The following is a 25,232-nucleotide window of genomic DNA, read 5'->3' as shown; positions in this document are numbered from 1 at the left end:
TGCTAGCCAAGTGATGAACTTCAGTGTCTGGATTTCTGTATGACCCTGACCAGATGCTGATTTCAGTTGTTCGATCAGCACTTTTCGCACAGAGTATTGTTAGAAATGGGGTCTCTAGTTGGCAGTCAGTTTACACCCTGTCCAAGTAGGGACACTCTCTCTGGTCAGGGTAAGGGAGATACCCAGCTCAGATAACCCCTGTTCACCACCTTGGTAGGAGCAGTCAAGACCTATCTCAGAAGCAATGTGTAAAGCATTTGCAAATATCACACAGTAATACAGTGAAAACACTACAAAAGGACACCACACCAGTTTTAGAAAAATAGCCAATACTTATCTGTGTAAAACAAGATAAAAATGAGAAAAATCCAACATACAATAATAAAGATATGAATTTTGCAATGATAACTTAAAAATACACCTGAAGTGGATTGCTCCATCTGGGGCTATCATGGCATCGTGAACAACAAATCCAACAGTTCAGGCCGTCTGCGGCGACGAGTGTCAGCTATGGCGTTGGGAAGACCCACAAACAGTGCCTCAGAAATGTAGAGTGCCACAGTCCTTGAGATGCGATACAGAGTGTGGCGTTGCTGGCATTGGTTCCAGAGGTTGGTGCCGGGGTCATTGGGCCCATAAAGTTACACCTGTTGAAGATCGAACTCTGGGCTGATGACAAAGTCAGGAGCACTAGTGTTGATGGCATCGGTGCTGCAGTGCGAAGCAGGACAGTGCGACAGGCAGTGCCCACAAGTCACGGTGCAGTAAGATCAGGGCTGAGATGTGAAGCAACCAAGTGTGACGTGTGGTGTCTCCAGGTTGCGGTGTGGGCTGCAGCATTGTCATTGCTGAAGTGCTGTCATCGGTAGGCCCAAGGCAGTGGTAAGATGCAGGGCGGGCTCCATGCGGTACTCACAGGTCATGATGCAGACAGGGCCATCTGTTGACGATGCTGAGTCAATGGCACTGGCGTCTGTGGACCTGGGCTGCGGTGCGGGACGGTGCTCTGTGTACCCCACGAGCAGAGTCCTCAGGCCACGGTGCAGGCAGCGGCGTTTGCATCTGTGCAGAGTGGCGCCGTCGGGGATGCCAAGTCTGTGATGTGAGCAAGGCAATGAGGAGAGCGGGGCCCACCAGTCACGGTGTAAGCACAGATCGGTGATGGCATCAGGTGGCGATGTCGGTGAGACCAGCGTTGCGGTGCGAAATGGGGCACGGCTCCGTGCGTCAGGTCACGGTGCAGACAGCGGCGGCTCCTCCGCTAAGGAGGAGGAGCATCGCCCCTCTGCTTTATGCAGTGAAGGAAAGGGGAAAAAATTATAATAATGCAAGGTTTTATGATTTTATTTTCCTTGGAAGCAAGGTTAGGGCGGGGCGGGACGGGGCTGGGTTTGAAGAGGGCTATGTGCACATGATGTTTTGGCCGGCCAAAAAGTCATGCACACACTGCATTTCTCCATCCGGCTGTACTGAACAGCCGGGAGGAGAAAGTGCATAGGGCCCTAACTCCTTGTCTGAGCGCCCATAGCAGGGCACTCAGACCAATCAAAACACTGCTGTTATGCTGTTCAGCATCTTGATTGCAGGAGAGTCTGGAAGCCTGTGTGCTTCCGGGAGTCCGAGAAAGAGGGAGAGACGGAACCGTCTCTTCCACCAATAAATGTACGTTTTTTAAAATGTTATTTGATTTTTATTAATTTTTTTAATAACCCTCACCCGCCACACCCATTGAGAAGAAGCCGCCACTGGTCATTGACGGCGTTGTGGTGTTTTTTCTTCTGTTGCAGCACAAAACACACTGTTCCCAGTGCTGTAGGCAGATGAATCTGAAGTCTTTTATATCTCAGAGACTTCCTACAGGAGGGAAGCTCTACTTCAAGCCCTAAAGGAACTTCACAAGCAGGATACAGAGCACAGCCCAATCTGTTTTCTTTAAGGCAGAAGCAGCAACTGCAGGACAACCCAGCAAAGCAAACACAGCAAAGGGACAGTCCTTCTCCTCCAGCTCTTTTTCTTGGCAGAGGTTCCTCTTGATTCAGAAGTGTTCTAAAAGTCTTGGGTTTTGGGTCCACTACTTATACCAATTTCTGCCTTTGAAGTAGGCAACCTTCTAAGGAAAGTCTCTGTTGCTGACAAGATTCTGCCTTGCCCAGGCTTGGCCCCAGAAACACACTAGGGGGTTGGAGACTGAACTGTGAGGACAGACACAGCCCTTTCAGGTGCAGGTGTCAGCTCCTCCCTCCCCACTCTAGCTTAGGAGACTCCTCAGGATATACAGAACACACCTCAGCTCCTGTTGTGTCACTGTCTAGAAGGAATTCACAAACAGTCCAACTGTCACTCTGACCCAGACGTGGATTCCACAGGAAGGCAGAGGCACAGAATGGTTAAGCAAGAAAATGCCCACTTTTTAAAGTGCCATTTTCAAACAGACAATCTAAAAAACAACTCTACCAAAAGATGTATTTTTAAATTGCGAGTTTAGAGACCCCAAACTCCAAATCAGTATCTGCTTCCCATGGGAAACTGCACGTAAAAGATATTTAAAGGTAGTCCCCATGTTAATGCAAAAACAACAAGTGATGGACGGAATGCTGAACATTGTCAAACATTCACCCCCAGTCACAGATCTGGGTTTAATCCATCGTTTTTTTGCTGCCCATGCCATTCCAGTTTGGCCCAGCCATATGCAAATCAGTCTTAACCCTGTTCCCCATGGGAACAGTCCAGCCCAAACTGCTAGGCCAGGTCTTCCCTGGACTGGAAACAAGCATCCTGGGACCGGTTTCGGGGTTTCACCCCTCATCAGCCAGGCTAGCTTGAATCCAGTGGCATGGGAAGCACGGGACCCACGTCTGGGCATACCCTTCTGTAAAGAAATGGCTCCCTGTTGCAGTTACCCCCCACTTTTTGCCTGATACTGATGCTGACTTGACTGAGAAGTGTGCTGGGACCCTGCTATCCAGGCCCCAGCACCAGTGTTCTTTCACCTAAAATTTACCATTGTCTCCACAATTGGCACAACCCTGGCACCCAGGTAAGTCCCTTGTAACTGGTACCCCTGGTACCAAGGGCCCTGATGCCAGGGAAGGTCTCTAAGGGCTGCAGCATGTCTTATGCCACCCTTGGGACCCCTCACTCAGCACAGACACACTGCTTGCCAGCTTGTGTGTGCTGGTGGGGAGAAAATGACTAAGTCGACATGGCACTCCCCTCAGGGTGCCATGCCAACCTCACACTGCCTGTGGCATAGGTAAGTCACCCCTCTAGCAGGCCTCACAGCCCTAAGGCAGGGTGCACTATACCACAGGTGAGGGCATAGGTGCATGAGCACTATGCCCCTACAGTGTCTAAGCAAACCCTTAGACACTGTAAGTGCAGGGTAGCCATAAGAGTATATGGGCTGGGAGTCTGTCAAAAACTAACTCCACAGCACCATAATGGCTACACTGAATACTGGGAAGTTTGGTATCAGATGCCAGTGTTGGATTTATTAAAAATGCACACAGAGGGCATCTTAGAGATGCCCCCTGTATTTTACCCAATTGTTCAGTGCAGGACTGACTGGTCTGTGCCAGTCTGCTGCTGAGAGACTAGTTTCTGACCCCATGCGGCGAGAGCCTTTGTGCTCTCTGAGGACAGAAACAAAGCCTGCTCTGGGTGGAGGTGCTTCACACCTCCCCCCTGCAGGAACTGTAACACCTAGCAGTGAGCTTCAAAGGCTCAAGCTTCGTGTTACAATGCCCCAGGGCACTCCAGCTAGTGGAGATGCCCACCCCCTGGACCCAGCCCCTACTTTTGGCGGCAAGTCGAGGAGCGATAATGAGAAAAACAAGGAGGCGTCACTGGCCAGTCAGGACAGCCCCTAAGGTGTCCTGAGCTGAGGTGACTCTGACTTTTAGAAATCCTCCATCTTGCAGATGGAGGATTCACCCAATAGTAATAGGGATGTGCCCCCCTCCCCTCAGGGAGGAGGCACAAAGAGGGTGTAGCCACCCTAAAGGACAGTAGCCATTGGCTACTGCCCTCCCTGACCTAAACACACCCCTAAATTCTGTATTTAGGGGCTCCCCTGAACCTAGGAACTCAGATTCCTGCAACCTAAGAAGAAGAGGACTGCTGAGCTGAAAAACCCTGCAGAGAAGACGGAGACACCAACTGCTTTGGCCCCAGCCCTACCGGCCTGTCTCCCCCCTTCGGAAGAAAACTGCTCCAGCGACGCTTTCCCCAGGACCAGCGATCTCTGAATCCTCAGAAGACTGCCCTGCTCTAAAAGGACCAAGAAACTCCAGAGAACATCGGCCCTGTTCAACAAAGACTGCAACTTTGTTTCCAGAGGAGCAGCTTTAAAGACCCCTGCAATCCCCGCCAGAAGCGTGAGACTTGCAACACTGCACCCGGCGACCCCGACTCGACTGGTGAAGAACCAACACCTCAGGGAGGACCCCCCGGCGACTCCGAGACTGTGAGTAACCAAAGTTGTCCCTCCTGAGCCCCCACAGCGACGCCTGCAGAGGGAATCCCGAGGCTCCCCCTGACCGCGACTGCCTGACTCTAAGATCCCGACGCCTGGAAAAGACCCTGCACCCGCAGCCCCCGGGACCTGAAGGATCGGAACTCCAGTGCAGGAGTGACCCCCAGGAGGCCCTCTTCCTTGCCCAGGTGGTGGCTAGCCCGAGGAGCCCCCCCCTTGCCTGCTGGCATCGCTGAAGAGACACCTTGGTCTCCCATTGATTCCTATTACAAACCCGATGCTTGTTTGCACACTGCACCCGGCCGCCCCGCGCTGCTGAGGGTGTACTTTTTGTGTGGACTTGTGTCCCCCCCCCGGTGCCCTACAAAACACCCCTGGTCTGCCCTCCGAAGACGCGGGTACTTACCTGCTGGCAGACTGGAACCGGGGCACCCCCTTCTCCATTGAAGCCTATGTGTTTTGGGCACCACTTTGAACTCTGCACCTGACCGGCCCTGAGCTGCTGGTGTGGTAACTTTGGGGTTGCTCTGAACCCCCAACGATGGGCTACCTTGGACCCCAATTTGAACCCTGTAGGTGGTTTACTTACCTGCAAGAACTAACATTAACTTACCTCCCCCAGGAACTGTGAAAATTGCACTGTCTCTAGTTTTAAAATAGCTATATGTGTTGTATTCCAAAAGTATATATGCTATTGTGATTATTCAAAGTTCCTAAAGTACTTACCTGCAATACCTTTCAAATGAGATATTACATGTAGAATTTGAACCTGTGGTTCTTAAAATAAACCAAGAAAATATATTTTTCTATACAAAAACCTATTGGCTTGGAATTGTCTCTGAGTGTGTGTTCCTCATTTATTGCCTGTGTGTATGTACAACAAATGCTTAACACTACTCCTTTGATAAGCCTACTGCTCGACCACACTACCACAAAATAGAGCATTATTATTATGTCTTTTTGCCACTATCTTACCTCTAAGGGGAACCCTTGGACTCTGTGCATGCTATTCCTTACTTTGAAATAGCACATACAGAGCCAACTTCCTACACCTTCCCACTCAGGGCGAAAAATGCAAAAACAACAAGTGATGGACCCCATGTTAACCCACAGGAGAGATAGGCCATGCAACAGTGACAACTGACTTTGGCAGTATTTCACTATCAGGACATGTAAAACACACCAGTACATGCCCTATATTTTAAATACACTGCAACCTGCCCACGGGGCTACCTAGGGCCTACCTTAGGGGTGACTTAAATGTCATAAGGGAAGGTTTGGGCCTGGCAAGTGGGGACACTTGCCAGGTCGAATTGGCAGTGCAAGCCTGCACATACAGACACTGCAGTGGCAGGTCTGAGACATGTTTACAGGGCTACTCATGTGGGTGGCACAATCAGTGCTGCAAGCCCACTGGTAGCATTTGATGTAAAGAACCTGGGCAACTCTAGTGCACTTTACTAGGGACTTATTGGTAAATCATGGATACACTTATCACCAATACAATTTACACAGGGAGCACTTGCATTTTAGCTCTGGTTAGCAGTGGTAAAATCTGCAGAGACAATAAACCAACAAAACAGATCTGAAAAATAGGAGTAATAAGGAAAAAAGGTTGGGGATAACCCTGCAAAAAGGACCATTTCCAACAAGCATGTTGATGAATATAATAAGCTACTAGTATGCATTATGGGTGGTTTGTTCATCTAAGGCGTTTCTGGAATGGGCAAAACCATTGTAACCCTAGGCCACATATCCTTGGATTGTGGTTGTGTACAAGGTACCTTTAGATAGGGTGGACGGGAATTAGCATGCGCGTTTTGTATCGGGTTAATTTCATTCTGCAATTGGAAGATGGTGCCTGGCCTTTGTATTGTTAAGCATACTGTGCTCTGTGCACAGAGTTCCACAAGTAATATTTATCATTGAAAGAGAGGCCTGGTTACTGAACAATACTAAAAAAAATCAACCTTTATAAAATCTAACTTTGCAATCAATATCTTAAAGTGCCATTATGCTGTGAGCATCATTTACATTACCTCAACGAAACAAAAAATTACAGAATAGCCTCAGCAAAAGAGGTGGTGGTGGTGGGAGGAGGGGAGATTAGGACTCGTCTGATAATTATGTTTTCATCAGATAAAATATACAGATGAGTAACTATTTCTTTGAATGACTATATCTTCCTGTAAATTAACTTAAATGTCCAGCGAAACTTGGATTCTGATCAGGTTTCTGAATCCAGATAATAATAATTTGTGAAACTGTGGCAAGAGGTATCCTTACGGACTGCACCCAACTGTAAACCACTTCAAATAAGACAGTATGCAGTTTATCTTAGAAAGGGTATTCTATTATCGAAAGAACTTTGGGGTTGATTTATACCTTGGTGGTATTTATACTCAGTGGCAACAGTAATGGCAATAATGGTTGCCTTCCTCAGGTTTAATCGTGGCGGAGACTACGTCATCTCCATTGTGATTAAACCCCACTGATGGCCCTGCAGAGGAGGGACCGTCTCAGGCAGACCTCAAATTCCACCCATCTAATTTAGATAGGCAGAATTAAAGGCTAGGTTTCACCTCACGTCACCACCAGGAAAAGACTGGTGGTACTGGAAAGTAAAAACTGCTAAATTATCCCCTCCTCATGTCAAAACAAAATGCACTGTAGGAAAGTATCCTCTTTCTTGGCATGGTTACCCCCATTTTCTGCCTGTCCTCAGTATTTGTGACTGTGTCTACTGGGTTCCTGCTAACCAGGACCCCAGTAGTTTCACTCTCTCCTCTAAATTGTACCTTTTTCTTCCCACAATTGGCATACTGTCCCCCCCATGTAAGTCCCTGGTATATGGCAGTTATTCTGCCGCCCATAGGGAGCACATGCAAAGGGTTCTCCAGGCCTGCCATTGCAGCCTGTGCGAAACAGCTGCATGCACTCGTTTTCACTACATGGCACTACACCAGGTCAATATAAGTCACCCCTATGGTAGGCCCTCTCAGTCCAGAGGGCAGGGTGCAGGTAGCTGTGTATGAGGGCACCCCTGCAATAGCAGAGGTGCCCACACAAACTCCAGATCCATCTTTCTGGACTTTGTGAGTGCGGGGATGCCATTTTATGCTTGTACTGGACATAGGTCACTATCTATGTCCAGCTACATGATAGTAACTTCGAACCTGGGCATGTTAGTTATCAAACCCCAATACTGTTGCAAGTACTTCTGGGTGGGTTGCTCCTTAGAGGACCCCCAGCATTGCTACCACCAGTCCTACTGTGTTTTCCGGGCAGCCCACCTGCTGCCACCCCTCAGACAGGTTTTTGCCCTTCTGCTGCTTGATCTGATCAAGCCCAGGAAGCAGAACAAAGGATTTCCTTTGGGAGTGGGAGGTAACACCATCTCCCTTTGGAAATAGGCGTGACTGGCTTGGGAGGGGTAGCCTCCCCAAGCCACTGGTTTGCTTTGAAAGGCCCATTTGGTGCCCTCCATGCATAAACAAGTCCACACCGTTTCAGGAATCCTCCCCAGTCCCTGCTCCGGCATGAAACTGGACAAAGGAAAGGGGAGTGACCACTCCCCTGTCCATCACCACCCCAGGGGTGGTGCCCAGAGCTCCTCCAGAGGGTTCCTATGTTCTGTCATCTTGTTTCTAAGGTTGGCATCTGAGTGGCCAGGCCAGGTAGGTGATGTCAGAGTCCCCTCCTGATAGGTGCTTAACTGGTTAGGTGACCAACCGCCCTTTCAGGGCTATTTAGTGTGTCTCTCTTGGGTGGGTCCTCAGATTTGGCTTGCATGATTCAGACAGGACTCCTCTGCAACCTCCACTTCGACTTCTGACTACTGAAACGGAGTCTGGACCCTCCAGGAACCGACACTGCTGCTAACTTGGAAAAAGACTCTTCCGCAACTTTGTTTCTCTGGCTCCTGCCAGCTTTGCAATATTTCCCCAGCAGTGCATCCTCAGAAGACTAACTCTTCAGCCTGCACAAGGAGAAGAAAGAATCTTCCTTGGGGTGAAGGCATCACTCGCCTGCATCCACAGGTACCTGACTGCAAAGACAACTGACTGCGTGGGTCCTGCATCATGGGTGGTAGTCCGGTGTGGTCCCCTTGGTCCTCTCTACCAGCTGTTGCACATTGGTGGTGGTAGGTCCTTTCCACTCCAAGCAAGACAGTACCCCTGTGCACCGCATCCTTTGCAGCTGCCAAGGCTTCTTTTCTTCACCGCCAGTGGGAACTTCAGGCAATGTGTAGCTCCAGCCCCCAGCACTCCCTCCTGCAACACCTGGGCCTCTGCATGGTCCTCCTGCGACGTGGGAGCCTCTTCTGTGGTGCTTCATGGCCTGCTCCAGAGACTCCTGTGTCCCTGTCCTGCGGGACACCTGTGGGTATTGCCTCTGCTCCGGTGGGCCTTCTGGGATGCAAGATGTTGCTGGTCTCCGGCACCACCGCTTTTCCCCCCAACCGCGAGATTGCCTTTGCCAAGGCTTGTCCGTTGAAATCCTTAACCAACACCCATCTGCAATCCAGCTTCCAGCGTGGGACACCTCTTGCACTCATCAGGAACTCTTCTCCGTCTTCTGGGCTGCAGTGTTGACCTATCTTCCTTCCACGACGACCAACTCCAACAAGTACTTCTGGGTGGGTAGTATTGCCTACTCCTCCTGGACCCCCACATACACTTCTGGACTTGGTCCCCTCTCTCCACAAGTCTCCCTCTTTGGTAATCCACCGCAGGTTCTCTTGCAGTCTTTTCTGTGTGTTTTCGTTTTCTTCTTTTCCTTTTGGGTGGTTTGGGGAAAACCCTGCATTCATGGTTTGGGGAGGGGGGGGGGGGGTGAGGGGGAGTGACTGTGTTACTTACCTTTGTGGTTTTCTGATGCACCCAGCTCTCCTATACACATTTTACTTACCCAGGTGGGGGCACCTTGTTGGCATTCCATTTTTTTAGCATATGGTTTGTGCTCCCCCTCGGGTCACTATTGGTTATTATTATTTGCACTGTTTTCTAACATTTTCCATGCCTGTTTCTGAGTACTAGTGTATATATTTAGTGTATTACTTACCTTCTAAGGGCGGGTCACCTTTTCTAGTATTTTGTGGTGATTTGTTCCCAAAATAAATTACCTTTATTCTTGTACAAGCAAGTGTTTTCTTTCATGTGTGTAAGTGCTGTGTGACTACAGTGGTAATGCATGCACTTTGTATGTCTCCTAGATAAGCCTTGGCTGCTTATCCATAGCTACCTCTAGAGAGCTTGGCTTCTAGACACTGCCTACACATCACTAAGAGGGGATAACTGGATCTGGTATGAAGTGTAAGCAGCTTAGGTACACACAACACACCAGGCCAGCTTCCTACATGCACCAACCGGTAAACAGCACTGACAGATATCACCGTCAAAGTGACGTGTCAGAACTGCTCCAGGGCATGACCTCAGCCAAGGTCGAGAGGATTCGGTTTGCAGTTGGACACAGTTTACAGAGTCGCCTTTTTCTTCACTCTCACATATGATCGCACCTTCAAATATGTGACCTCAACATTTCTGCAGTAAAAAAACACCTCTTTTTGTTTGATTAAGTAGACTAAAGTTTGCTGCATGTATCTGAAAAATCTAAACCATATATAGGGGACACATGACCCATGACTTCTTTTAGTTTACTAACAGAATTGCCATCAGGGCAGGAGTGTTTCTCTGTTTAAACACTCGCTTTTAATAACTATATTACTAAGCCATGATGTGGTAGAATATTGTCATCTAAGCACAGTAAATTTCCAAGAAATGTCAAAAACCTTTCCACTAACTTGCAGCTTTACTGGTAAAACTATATAGCTTATTAACAATCTGTGCAAATTGGGTTTCAGAAAGCATATCCTTTGCACATCAACACAAAGTTTTCTGATTTGTTTTCATCCTATTAAAATATTTTTTTCATCACACAAATATAAAAAATGGGCTTTCACAACTGCTGAAATATATTATGAAATGTTTGCACAGTTGACTTAGTCATTTCAATGCTGTGTGACACCCTAGGTCTTTTTAGTGTTACACTCTAAACAGCAGGTCACGCAGTTCACCTTACAAAGCCCTGGAACTCTGCAGTCGGAAGGAAAATTAATTGTAAGACAAACTGACTTTTGACCTCTGTCAACACACAGCAAATGTGACATAAGAAAAAGATATAAAGGCATCTTTTATTGCCCCTCCACTTTTCAAGTGAACAGAACACCTGTTCTTTGTCAACTCGCCAGAAGGGGCAAGTAAGTCCTAAAAATAGCTCAACCTGATCAAATAAGACTCACCATAGCGAGTGGTCGAGTAGATTTTTCAAGCCCTGCAACTGATGAGAGGAAGTTCGGCACTAGCTCAGGATTTCTGCCTGAAGGCACATAAAGAAAGGAACGAACATCCCGCTTGGGTAGAGCTTATATGAGGTTCCAACTGTCACTTCTAGTGTAGAACGGCATCAATGCGGAGCCACAAGATGTCACCCATCGATGCAAAGGGGCTATGCTGAAACATCTTAATGATACAGGCTGGCGCCTGGGTATAGTCAAAAGTTGAGCAATCTGTTATTAGAAGTTTCTATCAGAATGACGTATTAAGTGTTGGCAAGGCACTGCTTAGCTTTTTACCAGGCAATTGTCTATGTATAGGAATACATTAATTTGGCTGTAACCGAAGTAAGCAGAAAACATAGCTGAGCAATGCGTAAGCTGTAGAAAGCTGACATGTTGTGTGGTGAGCACCTATGGTGTTATCACCTTATACTTGGTCCTGGTGTCCCCTATTAGTGAGGTGTAGTCAGTGTCTAGCAAGCCAGGCTCTCTAGAGGTAGCTGTGGATGAGCAGCCAAGACTTATCTAGGAGACATGCAAAGCTTATGCAATACCACTTATAGTCACACAGCACTTACACACATAAAAGAACTACACAGTGTTACAAAAACAAAGATACTTTATTTTAGTGGTGCAAATACTAAAATACTGTACAGGCAATACTCTACTAGCAGGTGAGTAAACAAACACACGATTATATACACCTTAGTAATCAGGAATGGGCATAGAAAGCAATAGAAAACAGTGAAATAACAGTAACCAATAGAGACCCTGGGGGAGACTAAACCATATACTAAAAAAGTGTAATGTGAGAGTCAGACCCCCACCCAGGTAAGTGGCATCTGTAGAGGGGAGCTGGAGGAACTAGGACCCCAAAAGGTAAGTACCATAGTGTCCTCCAGCGACCAGGAGAGAAGAGATAAATACCAGTTTTTTTCTAAACCCACAGAGAAACTTTGTAAAAGGACTGTGCACAACCTAAGCAAGATTGGAAGAAACAGAAGATGTATCCAGACAGAAGAGGGCCTGCAAATGAAGGGGAACAAGTCCAGTTCCAGTTGGAGGGTCCGGTTGGGACAGAGGCCACTACCCATCTTCTGGAGGTGCAGTACCAGGCTGACGCAGAAGACCAGCAGTCGGCTAAGCAGCACAGGAGCAGAAGAAGAGTTCCAGAAGTGATGCAGCTGATGCCCCACATCAGAAGAAGAGTTGCAATCCGTCAGTGGTGTGGAAAAACCACCAACAAGCCTTGGCAAAGGCAAGAGTTGCAGAAGAAGAGTTGCAGAGCTGCTGGGGACCAGGAAGGTCCAAGAAGACTCAACCCAAGGAGGGAAGTCTCCGGCGACCCTCAGAAGTGAGGAGAGCCAGAAGTCGAGGATGCAGCCTCCACAAGCATCTCACAGGCAGCAGGCCCAGGAGTCGCAGTGAGGCCCACTCAGCACACCTGGAAAGGAGTCCCACATCGCTGGAGCAGCAGGCAAGAGACTAAGCATTTCAGGGAAGAGTGCTGGAGGCTGGGGCTACACGGAGCATGAAGATCCCTTGCAAGAAGAGCCCACAAGCCTTGGTAGCTGTAGTTACGGTGCACAGGGGTACTGTCCGGCAAGAAGAGGCAAAGACTCACCACCTCCAAAGTTGAACAGCTCGTACAGGAGACCACTCAAGACCATCACCTGAGTTGCAGGATCCACACAGTTGCAGGAGAGAGGATCCACGTGGCCGGTTGTCGTCGTAGTTGGTGCCTTGAGGATGCAGGGGAGGGACTCCTTCACTCCGAGGGAGATTCCTTCTTGCTGCAAACTGAAGACATGCTGCCCTCAGAGGATACACAGCCAGGGAAATGTTCCAGTTCCTGGAAGGAGCTGAAGAAACAATGTTGCAGAGCGAAGTCATCACTGGAGCTACAGATTGTAGGTTCCTGTGAAGTCCGGTTGCAGATCCAGTGGCCAGAAGTCAAAATAAACATTGCAGAGGAGTCCTGCTGGAATCTTGCACGTCGAATCTGAGGACCCACCCAAGAGGGAGACCCTAAATAGCTCTAAAAGGGGGACTGGTCATCTAGCAGAGTGACCACCTATCAGGAGGGGGCTGTCATGTCACCTGCCTGACCTGGCCACTGAAATGCTCCTAGAGGCCTCTGCCCACCTTGGATTCAAGATGGCAGAGGCAAGTGGCCCCCTGGAGGAGCTCTGGGCACCACCCCTGGGGCGGTGATAGACAGGGGAGTGGAAACTCAACTTTCCATGGTCCAGTTTTGCAACAGAGCAGGTACCGGGGTCCCTGGACTGGTGCAAACCAATTTATGCAAAGAGGGCACCAAATGTGCCCTTCAAAGCATACCGGTGGCTTGGGGAGGCGACCCCTCCTAAGCCATGTAACACCTATTTCCAAAGGGAGAGGGTGTTGCCTCACTCTCCTAAAGGGAATTCTTTATTCTGCCTTCCTGGGCTTGAGGTGTTCAAGCAGCAGGAGGGCAGAAACCTGTCTATAGAATGGCAGCAGCGCGGGCTGCCCGGGAAAAGCCTGCAAACTGGTAGGAGCAAAGCTGGGGGTCCTCTAAGGAACACCAGAGTGCATGGAATCATACAACCAATACTGGCAATAGTATTGGGGTATGATTGGCACATGTTTGATACCAAACATTCCCAGGGTCGAAGTTAACATTGTGTAGCTGGACATAGGTAGTTACCTATATGTCCAGTAAACTGGTAAAATGACTTCCCCGCACTCATGAAGTCCAGGAAAATTGAGCTAGAGTTAGTAGAGGCCTCTCTGCTCAGGCAGAGGAGACCTCACACACAGGTGCTTGCACCCTGCACTCTGGGCTAGGAGGGCCTGCCATAGGGATGACTTAGAGTGACCTTGTGAGGTGACCTGTAGTGAAAGGGTGCATGCATCATTTCACGCAGGCTGTAATTGAAGGCCTGCAGACACCTTTTGCATTGGCTCCCATGGGTGGCATAATGCATGCTGCAGCACATTGGGAACCCCTGGTACCTCAATCCCCTGGGTACCTGGGTACCTTATACTAGGGACTTACATGGGTGCACCAGTATGCAAATTGTGGGGTGCAGAAAGGCAGGGGCAACCAAATTTAGCGGGAAAGAGCACAGTCACTGGGGTCCTGATTAGCAGGAGCCCAGTAAACACAGTCAAAAACACACTGACAGCAGGCAAAACTGTGGGGGCAACCAAGCAAAAAAAAGAGGGTACTTTTCGACATAAGAATTCATGGAGTGGTTGTTACTTTGAATGGAAGAACGTTGAATTGGTCATTTATTCAAAGTCCCACAAACCTTAGGTACTACTGATGCACCTGATGGATGAAGACCTGGACGTACACATCTTTTAAACTGAGCATGGTCATGTAGTTTCCCATACTTAGAAGTGGAATGTATTTTAGAGTGACCATTCTGAAGTCGTCTAGGGTGATGTGGCAAATCCAAGATTGGGCTCAATGTTTTGTTCTTTTTTGGTGATTAAGAAGAATAAAGACTATTCCTCTTAAGCTTGCTGATAACAAAGAACTATCTCAATAGCCCCTTTTTGTAAGCGTGACTCCATCTTCACTAAGAATAGTTTGAGGCAGTGCTTATTGATTGTGTTGGAACGTAGTAGCAAGTTTTAAACTCCATGCAATGACTGTGGGTGCTGGTAGATAAGGCCCATAGACCCAAGAGTATGTCCTCCCACTCAGAGGTATAACCTAATCTTCCTCAATAGGTGCTGAGTTATCTAGGCAAATGCTGAGAAGTTCAATCCTTGGCGAGAGATGTCCCTTTTCTTGGAGTTCCTCATGGCATGCTTAACATGTTGTAATGAAATGTTCTCCTAGCATACAGCCCTCTGGATGCTGCTGTTTTCCATAAAAGACTGGTGCATCTGGTGAACTGGTCTACTTCCAATCACTCTTGCCTTTGCTGTAGGGTATATCTCTGATTTCTAGAAACCTCTGCCTTAGAAAATGGTCAACGGTGGTGTAGAACACACGTCATCTATGTTGTATCCATTTTTCAATTTTTTCTAACAACTTATTTATATGAGGACCATGGAGATGTTGCCTTTCAAACAGCAGTTGAATAAGGTGTTGCTGAAACTGCATTCATTTCTTCACAAGGGGAATCTGGAGTTAACTTGCCTTGTGGCTGTGAGATGTGAAATGCAAGGCACACCTACTGTTTGCATGGGATGTAATGTTTTCTTCTCTATAACCTCTCAGACTCTAAGTAAGCTTTTGAAATATTCTGCATGAGTTCTTCTATCTTTTCCTACTGACTCTTGCCATACCTAGCTACTAGTCTCAGAGTTGGCAAACCACCATTGAGTTGCAGCCTCTACAGGTAATCTTTGCCCGCTGTGTCTATTTTTATGCTTTTGCTCGCCTTACTACTGGGGGAAATGTATCCACTGTTCACTGCATGAGTGTATGATTTCTAGAACTTGTACTACTAACAAGTCGAGAGGCACATGTCCACAGATATACAGCAGGTGTTAGGACACTAATTTAAACAAACTTCTTTTCTATCTGTGATGTAACCACTCTTACCATTTAGAGGCATTTTGAAATTATCTGTGGAGCACTTCAACAGTTCGTAGCATGAGTAAGAACAGTGTTGCTTTTTTTGGTTCTTGAGAAAGACTCAAAGAGGAAGTCATTCCCGTCCTCCTCTGCATGAAGTGGGACTTTGGGATGTGCTGTTGCATCTACCTTAATAGCTACATTTGGGGAAGTGTCATTTGGTGGAGATGCTTTCACTGGATAGGACTCTTTGGCTGTGCCACCCTGAATGGATAACATGCAGTTATTGCATGCATCATCCTAATGATCAATCAGCCAGCGATACAGGGGTGTAGTGATGAATGACGGAGAGGGTCCTCATTATTACCTGAGTGTATAGACTGTGGTGACATTAGTGGATGTAAGACAACTGAAGGTTTGCCTTCTTTCCCTTAGACATCAGAAATCTTTAGGGTACTCATAGTGTGTTAAAAATGGGGTTTCTGGTTTGCTAGGGTATGCACCACAACCAGGCAGACACCACCACTCTAGTTAGGGTGAGTAATTTGTACACCAAAGATAACCTCTGCTCACCCCCAGTAGCTTGCACAGAGCAGTCAGGCTTATCCCCAGAGGCAATGAGTAAAGCACTTGCACTACACACACAACACACGTGACACAATAACTATACCACAATGGAGATTCCACAACAACTTATATAAAAATAAACTGTATTGCACAAAACATCATTAGACCAAATCAGTAATAGCCTGCCACACATGCAGTTGCCAGAACAACATACAGGTTACTAGTACTCTGTGAAAGCAAGTAGCAGTCAGGTAAACACACAGGCTACTGGTATTCTGCAACACAAGTAGTAGTCAGGTCAGCATTATTACTAAAATAAATGCACATAGAATAAAACATTCTCAAATGGCAGATCATTATTATCACCACAAATGCATGTCATAATAAACACATTATCATGAATGCAAGACATCACTATGACTGCCCAAGAAGAAACATTTCCCTAGAAGAGACATTAAGGTGCAGTGTTCCCTGGACAGTGTTCCGTGTCCCTGTCTGCGGCATGGGAACCTCGATACGCAGCAAGAAGAGCACAAGTGTATAGGCACAGTGCTCCTGGGCTCCTATTATGGATTATACGGCGGATCACCGTCCACCATGCTCACCACAGGATTGTGCCTAATACTGCAAATATGGTAATGGGTGGCTTTGGCAAAGACAGGCCTCTGATGAGGATGCCCTTTCCCGTCCTGCCAGCCGTACTATGACTGCCCCCCAAAAATGCCACCCTTAGTCTCTCTGCATAAACTCTAAGACAAATCATTTGTAGAGGCTCCTTTCAGGGACCGCCTTGCTCAGTAACGCATATCTTGCGTGGGGGGCCCCCGCCACTGACAACCAATTCCAACCGAGGACATCTGGCTGGAAGGCCTGGACTGCTGAATGCAAAGGATCCGATGGGGATCCACAAACACTCCGTGCAGCTGCGGGCAGCAATCCTGCTGGGGCCGTAGTCGAGTGTGTACGCCAGTCCTGGGCAGTCATCTTGGGGAACAATGCGGCGTAGACTTTTCCTAGCAAAGTCCAGGGGAAACGAAGGCGCTCACCATGCAGTCTTGCAAAGGCTGAAGTCCGGCACTCGTGTCTGGAGATATGCGAGGCCCATGACCCGTGCTGGAAGCTTGTTCACAGAAGGCCGAATGAAGCACTCTTCACATGCCGGCCATAGAGCCAGAGGGGAATAAAACCAATTAAATAAAACCAATTGCTAACTTCTCACCATGCGGGATAGCAGCAGCCAAGGGGAGTGCATTTAGTGCTCCAATGTGCTGAACTGATGAAGAAAGTAATTACACACAACGCGCACCACACACTTGTGCTGGTATGAGGGAAAATCACTCTTTGTTGAAGCCGAGAGTAGGGTGCTTCCCTCGCACTATCTGTAGGAAAAACAGGAGGCACACCACCCAGCCCCTGGAGAAAACTGGGGAATCCCAGACAGGGGCAAACAGCAGGCTAGCACAAGAGTCCTGGCAGGTGAAGTGGTAGTTCTTGTGGCTCAGTTGGCCACAGATTAGCACAATCAACCAGTCCAATGGTGGTTCCTTACAGCATAACAGTCCCCCGTCAGGTGCATCTGGTTCCTGGTCTATACAGTGTCCATCAATGTATCAAAATGTGTGGGACAACCCCCTGTACTTATATTCAATTTTCATCAGCTTCCACACAGGTGGGGAGGGGGTTCCAACCAGCACTAACCGGGTCCAGGAATGTCCCCTTTCTCCTCCAGCAATGGCTCCAGACAGCAGTAGTGGGTAAACAAGCCCTTTGTGTGAGGACAGGACACAGCTTATAAAAATCTAAGTGCACCCTGCCTCTCCCTCTCGCAGCCTAGGAAGGCCATTCGGTATGCAGATGTGATCCAATTACACCTCACCCTTCCTGTGTACTGGCTGTCTGAGAAGTATGCTCAAGGCCCAGCTATCACTCTGCCCCAGACGTGGATTGGAGTCAAGCTGCAAAACACCACAGTCGTAAGCACAGAGAAATGCTCACTTTCTAAAAGTGGCATTTCTATAATAGTAATATTAATACACCAGTAAGCAGCATTTCTCACTACTATTCCAACCATACCAAACATGTATACGCCACCCCTCATAGATCAGACAATACCACTTAGACATATGATATGGCATTCCCAATGCAATCGAATGAGAGCAGCAGTGCTCACAGAACTGAGAAACTAAATAGGCTGTTTGTCACTACTAGGGCATGTAGTACATAAAGACATATGTCCTACCTTTTACATACACAGCACCCTGCCCATAGGACTAGCTAGGGTCTACCATTGGTAGTAAAAGGGGAGTTTCAAGCAAATTTTAATGCCAGGTTCCTGTGTCAGTAAACTGCACACGCAGGCCCTGCAGTGGCAGACCTGAAACAGGTTTGAAAGGCTACTTCTGTGGGTGGTGCAAGTGGCGCTGCAGGCCCACTAGTAACATTTCATTTACAGGCCCAGGGCATACGGGATACCACTGTACAAGGGAATTATACATAAATTAAATGTGCCAATCAGGTGTAAGCCAATCATACAAAGTTTAGACGGGAGAGCACATGCACTTTAGCACTGTTCAGCAGTGATTAAGTGCTCAGAGTCCTAGAGCTAACAAAAAGAGGTCAGAAAAATAGCAGGAGGAAGGCAAAAAGTTTGGGGATGGCCCTGCAAACAGGGCCAGGTCCAACAAAGTGTGTCTTAAAAAAAGAAAGCATGTGCGTTTTTGGAAGTATTGGTGTCACCTGTGGTGGTATGGCTGTATGTGGAACTATACACATGGGTATTGGTTACTTTCCTAAAACAGAGTAATGCCAAACCTTCTTGTTAAGTCTCTGTGCTTGGAATACAAGCCTTGTGGAGTTCTAAGTGGACTTCACTGTTAAAAAGCTCTTGGCTCTATCTCAGCCTTTAAATTCTTCTTTGCCTTTAAAGTCCTCTCATCTTCAAGATTCTTCTTGATGTGGATAATCTTGAGCTCTTAGTTGGCCTTCCTCCAGCATCAACTAAATTTTTTGGCACTGAATAGCCTCCAATACAATGCACACTGCAGACTATTGAGCCTCTTGGACATGTTACTTTCCAAGGAGCAGAGACTGCTTTTGAGGTTGATACATGGTTGATTCATGGTTAGCCTCTTCATGGTATACAGCTGATTATCTTTTCGTGCTGGGATGTTGCGGACAAGTCCTCAGTGTCAACACTAGGGGCACCAAGTGTATTCTTTGTACTGCGGGTGGGTTTCTGTGGGGTTCTGGGAATTACGTTTCTCCAGAACAGGTGGGTTCAGAAGATACTGTGATCGGACTCCACCTCTTCTGCTCCTTCAGTGCTACAGATGCCCCCACTTCATCATCGTCTGACTTAAAGCTCTAACCATCCTCAGCAAATGCTCCAGATGGGGATTATGTAGAGTCTTGGTGCTTCGTTTTGGAATAGTGCATTTCCTGTTGTGTCGATGCCACGCCATTAATTAGGACCGAAAGTTGTTACACACCAAGCTGGCACTCTCGTTGTGGTCCCTCAGAAAACAGACCTTTGAACTGGTCTGGCGAGGAGAACGAAATGGGTTTCTTACCTGTAATAGTAGTTTTTCAGCTTGAAGGTAGGGAACAATTTTGTTTTGCAGCATGAATCTTTTCTGGATTCACATGCTGTGCATTGATTTTGCATCTTTTTTTATCTGTGTGGTGGGTGGTTTGATGATGAGTTTGAGCTTGTACAGAAATGTTTTAATACTCTTTGTTCCACCTCAGCTTCCTTATTCATTTGCATGTCTATGCAATAGTGCTTTGTGAGCGTGTGCACTGATAACCAAGTAGCTGCCATGCAAATATCCTGCAATGGTATATTTGCAAGAAAAGCTATTTTTTTTTTTTTTCTTACACAAGTAGTGTGTGCCTTTGGTTTGGTTTGTAACTGTATTCTCGCTGTTGCATGAAATATTTGGATTGTTTGGGTGAGCCATCTTGAGATGGTATTATCTGTAACTGGTTTTCCCTTGTTATTGTCTGCGAATGACGCAAATAATTGTCTTCCCCTTGTAATGGGTCTTGTCTTTCCATTTATTACATTATCGCTCTTCCTGCATCTAGCAGGTGTAGCGCTCTTTCTGCTTGAGTTTTTGGTACTCAAGTGGTGTGGGTGTCTGGATGAAAAGTATTGGCATTTTGTGTTACCTGATGTTGCAAACAGGTCTATTTCTGGTGTTCCCCACTGCCTGAATACCTGTTTTGAGTTCCTGCTTGTGTGAGGAGAATCCTTGTCTGCTCAGATTGTCCGCTTCTACATTGTCGTTCCCTGGAAGATGTATTGCTGTTATGTTTGTTGCTGAATGGCCCAATTCCAGATCTCTTGTGCTAGTTTTGACAGTACAAAAGATTTCGGGCCTCCTCGTTTGTTGAGCTAGAACACTGTTCTTGTATTGTCTGAATTTGTAGTGACTTTTCCCACAGCTGTTTTTTGAAAGGCTTTTAAGGCTAGGAACACTATTTTTGATTCCACTAAACTAATATTTTGTGCATCTTCCTGGTCTTTCTTAATTCCTCTGATTTTGAGTTTCCTCGTATGAGCTTCCCAACTATTATGTGAGGCAACTGTGGTAATTGTTACAGTGGGAGTTGGAGCTAGAGCGTTTTCCCAGTTGATATATTTGTTCTGTTGAACCATGCCATCTCGTTCTATTTGACGCAACAACCATTAGCTGTTCCCAATTCCACGTGGCTTGTGATCATTGAGTTTGAATGCATTCCTGAATTGGTCTCCCATGTAGCCTTGCATATAGTACAAGTGGTAAGAAGTAGGGCATGTTCCAAAGCATTTTTGCCATATTACTCACTGTCAGAGACTGACCCTTCTAGGATGCGTGGGTTTCTTGCAGTAATGATAGCATCCTTTTTTTTTTTTTTTGCAAGCGTGACCTTATGCTTCTGCTGAGTTTATTCTAGCTCCCAGGAACCATTTGTCCTGTTCTGGGAGATGATTTTTCACTGTTGATTGAAAACACCAGATTGTGGAGTGCTGAAATTACAGTGTTTATGTGCTCTTTGCACTTGTGTAGGGAGTTTGCTTTCACCAGCCAATCGTCTAGGAAAAATAAATGCATGTATCCCTTGCCATCTTAGATGCACCACCACTGGTGCTAGGTACTGTGTAAACACTCTGGGTGCTAGCTTTATTCTGAAAGCCAGTACTTTGAATTGATTGTGCTCTCCATCCACCACAAAATGCAAGTATTTTTTGTGCTTGCGGTTCACTGGGATGTGCAGGTATGCATCCTTTAGCTCCATTGTTGCCATATAGTCTCCTTGTTGTAGCTGCGGCATGACATCCTGCAGCGTTGTCATTTTTAATGTTTGTGTTTTTATGAACTTGTTTAAGAAAAGAAGGTCTAGTACAGGATGAGGAGCTCTGTCTTGCTTTGGTATTAGGAAGTATGTTGAGTAGTTTCCCTGGTTTACCTCGTGCTGGGGCACTAATTCTATTGCCTTCTTTTGTAGGACACGTGGAAATGCTGTTGTGTTAAATCACTTGCTGGTTGGTGCAGGCACTCCCCCCTTTGTGACTGTTGTCTTCCTCTTGCCTATCTCTGAAAGGCTAGATGCAGTGTTGTTTGGTACTGCCACCCCTGCGTTGGTGTTTGAATTTGGCTTGTATGAAACCCTTGATGTGAGGTAGAACACTGAAAACTCCCTCTACCTACAAGTCTCCTTGTAGGTGCAGGTCTATTATGTTTCCACTGAATTGAAGGACTCCCATTGACTTGGCTGTGTCATTCTACTTTTTGAGTTGTTGCAGGGTATCATCAACTGCACTCCTGCACCTCAAATTTGAATCCAGAGACCCTTAGCCAGGCATGTCTCCTTAAGGTTTTTCCCATCATCGTCTGTCTACTTGCTGTATCTGCAGCATTTAATGCTGATTTCAAGCAAGTGTCAGCAATATTCCTCCCCTTTTCTGCGAGGGACGCTGCTCTCCTTTGGTACTGTGCAGGTAGATGTTTCATAAGGTCTGCCATCTCCTACAAGTGCCGATATGCATACCTGTTGAGCACGGCATTCAAATTGGTTATGAGCCATTGAATCGCAGCTCCTCTTTCAAATCTTCCCATCATGTCCATCTTTTTACTTTTTGTCCACAGGTGGTCCAGATGCAGTGGAGACACTTGCCCTCTATCTTCCTGTTGCAGCAATAATAGAGTCTGCTGGTACTGTCTCTCAGATATAAGGAGGGTCCTATAAAGAGATTTTGTATTTTTTTTTTATCCCTCGGTGTTACTGACCTGCATGTTGCAGGCTCCTTGAAGGCCTCTCTCCCCTGGTCCAGTATGCTAAGGAGCATGAGGATGTACTGACTCCTACTTTGGGATGGTGGTTCTATCTCTAATAGAATGCATGATTGAGCTTGGGAAAAACAGCTATAACATGCTGAGGAATTCTAGCAACAAAGTTTGAGTTGTAAATGATTTGAATCCAAAGGATTAGGGAGGATCACGAGCAAGCTCCAACTTGCCATTAATTATTGCTACAAACTCTGAAGCAGTGGGGGGAATATATATTTTATATAAAATATCTGAACATTAATAAGTCCCAATGTCAGGCTGAGGCATCTTGATGTAGTAGTTTTAATTTCTTTTTCCTGTCCATGAAACTAAACCCACCCTCAGGAAATGTCACCCTAGAATTCAACCGGCTGAAAAGTAAAGATTCAACAGTTCTATTTAATAATTTCCTGAATGAAAGCAACTTATGCAACTCACATTATTGAGTATGGAAAATGTTACTGCTGGAGGTGGCATGTTCTGGTTGGCTGAGTGAGGCTCTAGCCATGCAAAACCTACCACTCCCATCAGGTATGGGTGAGTACACTCACTGTATAACAAGTGCTCACTCTTGGGTAGCTTGCAACAGAGTAGTCAGGCTTAAAACCGGGGCGATGTGTAAAGCACTGGCACAGCATTTCCACACAACAAACACACTGAGCGTCACAAAAGAGGCTTCACACGAGGTGTATGTAAATAAAGTTTGTATTCAACACACACATTAACATAACATGAACATCATGTAAATATGGGCATAAATCGCATGCAGAAATATCACTAGCAGTACTGGGCCCAATTGTGTCAAAATGACATAGGTAGAATGTACACATAAGAAAAATATTACTTTCCCAGCACCCTCATGCAGTGCCAAAACGCTGTCAGCACAAGCCCCACCCTAGTGATTTCCCCAATTCAATATAACACAGTTTTAGGGTGCACTCCAGTTCACAATGATAGCAGCATGGTGTACAAACAAAGAATTGAGGCACTTTTAAATAGTTCCACGTCCTAGGCCGCACAGGTAAAACCCAACATCAACCTTGATAGTCCTCTGACAAAGAAAAACGTGTATGGCAACACCACCATGCGGTGTAGTCAATCACCAGCAATCTCTCCCACTCACTCACTCAGCACCGCTAGCTCTCAGTGAGATAATGGCTTATCAGGTGACAGTCAACAAACAGAGGTTTGACCACCTCTTGGGAAGTTCACTTAGGGGTCTCCGTAACATTCCTTTGGGTGCAGGCCCTGGATTACCAAGCTGGGGAAGAGTCACTTTGGGACACACGCTGTTCACAGTGGCACCCAGCCTTAGCATGCACTCCAATACAACAATAGTTACCAATTCTGCACCTCCCTGCAAGGGGGAACAACGTCTGGGGCGGAATGACTTGATTTGCCCTTGACAGTGCCAGTTGCGCACAGTTACCAAATCCGCACCTCCCTGGAGGACGCGCCACGTCTGGTGCACGATGACTTGAGTCGCACCAGACAATTCCAATCGCACACGAAGAGTTACCAAGGCCGTACATTCCTGAAATAAGGCACAATGTCTGGTGTGAAATGACTTGAGTCTTACCAGACAAATCCAGACAAACACAAAGAGTTATCAATGGCGCACCTTCCTGGAATGAGGAACAACGTCTGGTGCGCAATGACTTTGACTGCCCAAGACAAATCCAGACACACACACACACACACACACAAATAAACCCAGAAGCAAGTCCAGCGATACCACACTGGGTAGAATGCAACACTACTTCGAGTACGCCCACACCTCAGAGGGTCGCAACCAATGAAATGGACCCCGGCACACAATGAGCATGAAGTCAGGTGTTGCACGAGAGAAATGCAGCCAGATCGACAAGAGTGTGCCTCACGGGGTCCGTGACTAGTGAATCTGTTCACTACCAAAAAGACACTTATGTGTGTCGTGGCCCCACTATAGAGGGGCACACTCCTTGAATACGGGCAGTACTTTGAAGGATCGGCCCCAAACATATCAAGTCTCCAGGTGCAATGCTTAGTTCCACGCTCACACTACTGCTGCCAGGTAAAGTACAGCAGACAATGTAGGCACTTAAGAGGGTCCCCTTCTCCAGATGACAAACTCAGAAGGTGTAGGTCCCTCACAGGAGGTCTTGGATGCCCCTGAGACCTCAACGAGAGAAGAGGAGGCAAGTCAACAAGCCCTAGTAAAGCACACTTCAGACTGCCACCTAGCAGCAATCAGCTTGTCTAGGCTAGCCACGATGCAGGAAGGGTGCGCAGTCCCTTCCTAGTGCAGTAATTACTCCTTGTGCAGAGCAGATTCTTCTGGCAGTGTGCACCACGTGGTCCATGGTCCCTGTCCCACGTTCCTGCAGTGTATCTCTAATTTGCTGTAGTTTGGCACCAGTAGTTCTACTGTTGTGTCTCTGAAGTTGGGGGAAGTTCAGAGGGTTCCCCCTTAGAACCATATATGTCTCCCCTAAATTTCAGTTCTGTCTGCCATGGGGCTGTGGAATGCACATCTTAATCTTTAGTAGGGCCATGATCTGGCTCCGGGAGGCCAAGTGTCATAATCTCTCTCTCTTCAATCTATCTAGCCAGGCCCACAAATAACAGAGTCTTCGTTCCAGTTCCAGTTGTGTGCCACGTTTTACAGCTGTTGCTGGGGAATGCACAGATGTGCTCCTCCATCCCCCACTGTGGACTTCACTCAAATAAAAAGGCACACAAAGCGTTTTAGGGCACAGCAATGCCCACTTTCTAGAAGTGGCATTTCTCCATGGGTATAGACAAAACCATATTTGCCATAGAAAGGGGTTTGTCAGGACGAATCCAATGACAGTTATGAGGCTGCTCTGCTGCAATCCACTGTTGCAGCTAGTAGCAATTGTAACACCTCCTTCCTGTTGATAAACTATGGGCAAAGCAGCTCTCTTATGTAGTGAAAACACACACAGGTATTCTTCACTCTCTGGGCATAGGGGCCCCCTTGCGCATATACAGGCCTGCACTGGCAGGTTAAACACATGGTTA

General features: G+C 47.0%; 1 protein-coding gene across 8 annotated transcripts in view; it reads right to left on the bottom strand.

Moving 5' to 3' along the window:
• The window catches only part of TJP1 (tight junction protein 1), a 478,449-nt gene that overhangs the window by 143,283 nt on the left and 309,934 nt on the right, over positions 1-25,232 (bottom strand). The gene's annotated exons all lie outside the window — the stretch shown is intronic.

This window comes from Pleurodeles waltl, chromosome 3_1 (assembly GCF_031143425.1).
Source record: "Pleurodeles waltl isolate 20211129_DDA chromosome 3_1, aPleWal1.hap1.20221129, whole genome shotgun sequence".
In the NCBI taxonomy this organism is placed as follows: Eukaryota; Metazoa; Chordata; class Amphibia; order Caudata; family Salamandridae; genus Pleurodeles; species Pleurodeles waltl.
The sequence above is the reverse complement of the archived record's forward strand: the minus strand, read 5'-3'. Positions and strand labels throughout refer to the sequence as shown.